This window comes from Stegastes partitus, unplaced genomic scaffold, assembly GCF_000690725.1.
Source record: "Stegastes partitus isolate 25-593 unplaced genomic scaffold, Stegastes_partitus-1.0.2 Scaffold1366, whole genome shotgun sequence".
Classification (NCBI taxonomy): Eukaryota; Metazoa; Chordata; class Actinopteri; family Pomacentridae; genus Stegastes; species Stegastes partitus.
Window position 1 is genome coordinate 125,381 of NW_007579097.1, and position 2,316 is coordinate 127,696.

At 41.8% G+C, this 2,316-nt stretch overlaps 1 protein-coding gene across 1 annotated transcript in view; it reads left to right on the forward strand.

Moving 5' to 3' along the window:
* The first annotated feature begins 1,295 nt into the window (after positions 1 to 1,295).
* Positions 1,296 to 2,316, forward strand: part of abhd13 (abhydrolase domain containing 13) — a 5,592-nt gene continuing 4,571 nt past the window's right edge. Inside the window, exon 1 of the mRNA XM_008298979.1 lies at positions 1,296 to 1,479. The gene's annotated coding sequence lies outside the window, so the exon portion shown is untranslated. The remainder of the gene's footprint in view (positions 1,480 to 2,316) is intronic.

The window sequence follows — 2,316 nt, forward strand, 5'->3', positions numbered from 1 at the left end:
AGCCTGTCTAGGGTGTACGCCACCTTTCACTCAAAGTCAGCTGCGATAGACTCCAACACCCTGAGATGCTCTACAGGATCAAGCACGTATAGCTGATGGATGGATCTATTCTGACTTAATTTTGCCAGGTTGTGAAGTTTTTGTCTAACAGAAAAGTACAGCATGCTCCATTCAGGGGTTTTAACGCTGACTCGGACAACACAGAATCGAATCAAAGAACTTCAAGGACGTAATTAAACAGCAAACAGCTGTGTTAGTGCACACAATCTGTCTGTCTCATGCAAGGTCACACCGAGTGTAAGCAAGATGCGAAATAAAAGAAAACACAGGACTACAAATGCTCAATCTACAACGATGGAAAATATCAACATATGCTACTCGAGTTTGTAATTAGCAATCCCTTTGCACTGTACTGTCATTTAAATGTCTGTAATATCATTAACAATACTAGTATAATCACAATCAGTCATCTTAAATTCTCAATGACCTTACCTTTGCTTGTTTTGCTGAACTTACCTTACAAAAGCAGCCTAGGTTGAGTTGTTATCCCAGGTAAACAGGAACTGAGATGGTAGCTGTTTGCAGGCTGACAAGATTCCTGCCCCGACTGTTCTTTCATTCATTTTATTCAAGGACATTTCCATCATCACCCTTCCCCATCAGAGTGTTAAGGCTTTCACACCTACAACTGGCCCACTTCTGTAGGCTGTGAAATGTGTCAATTCTGACTCCACTAGCACAATGTCAGAAAGGAAAAGGATTATTCTTCAGGGAATAAATTGATGTGAAAAAGTCTTAAAAATTCTTTGAGGCCCGCTTTTTATAGAAGTGTATTGTTTAATGGGTAGTGCTCATTTGTACAGGCCCGTGTCAGCATCAAACACTTCCTGCATTTGCCTACTTGTCATAAATGATGAGCAGCATATATGTGCACTGAACTGGTCATTGTTCATGTTCACTGAAACAACCTTAATCCAGTATATTTGAATTTACTTTTAATCCAACAATTTAAACTTTAGTGCGTTTTCAGGATTATATTTTATCTAAGAGCATCACCTGGTGGCCAAAAGTTGAGTTGCACATGCAACGCTGATTAGTGAACTTCAGATCAAACCGTGCGTTGAACACGCTTGTATTATGCTGTATTAATATTATTTGATTGATATTGATATTAGTAGCTGCTTCTAGGTATTTTAGCGCTCTGTTACACCGGTTAAACGGATGTGTGTAGCTTATCTGTTAGCCGGAACTTCTCTCCTCGTGTTGAGCGCTACACGGAACCCACGAATGCTACACCGGTAATGCTAACCAGCTGTGTAGCTAGTCTCGCCGGTTGTTGCTGACACTCAGTCACTTAGCTTGTTATTTCGACTGCAGTTTTGTTCACCGGTCCAGAGCTGAATGACAGCGACTGTGCTGTCTATGTGTCACTGTTTTGTACAAATTTCATGCAGCTGAGACGGTAAAAATGAGAGAAGGGTGAGTAGGTGGCTGCTTTGCTAACCATTATTGAGGAAGCTAGGTGGCTAACTTCAAAAGCTACATATAACAGTGCTAACAGCACTAGCAGGGGGAAAGGATAGCTTAATTGTTAGCATGTCTGTCACTGAGCTAACTCGATTGCAGCTAACGTTGCTTTACACTGGATGTAGTTCGATTTTAGGCTCAGTAACTTCAGAGCTCGGTGTGCCGCCGAGGCAGAGCTGACACCTTGTTTTGACAGACCAGGAATGATGCTGAGTGATGACTGGCGTTGGCGTTGGTTAACATAAGCTAGCTAACTGTCAAAGCTCTCCAAACGTCAGTCGTGTAAGCTTTACATCAGGCTTCCATCAGCTGTCACCATTTCTTCCTTGTGGGTGGGGTCGATTTATTTTTTCAGTCTTTTTGATATTTGTAAATGCATTTTCATTTCTCCCTCCCCAGCAACGCTAATGTGTTTTAGCATTGGGGACCTGGAGAACCTCAGTAATGGATATACCTGCACACTGTGCCTACACCTGATTAAGCTGGCAGTTGCAGTTCATCAGAAGTTGGTGTCCACTAAATCTTTATTGGCTGACCACACCTGGTCAATCTAACTGGGTGGAGATACAGTTACCAAAAAATGAGGGGAAAAATGCACTAAAAATCAGAAGGACCATCTCAGAGTATCAATGGTTAACATTTTTCTAGCTGGTTGTGACACTCACAGACAATGGATGGGATAGAAGGCTGATTGCAGTCTGTCACATCATTCACAGTATTTTGTGGTAATTTACGATTACTGTCATTATGGAGATGTCCAGTGCTGGTTCAAGTAGCTGGATGCTTTAA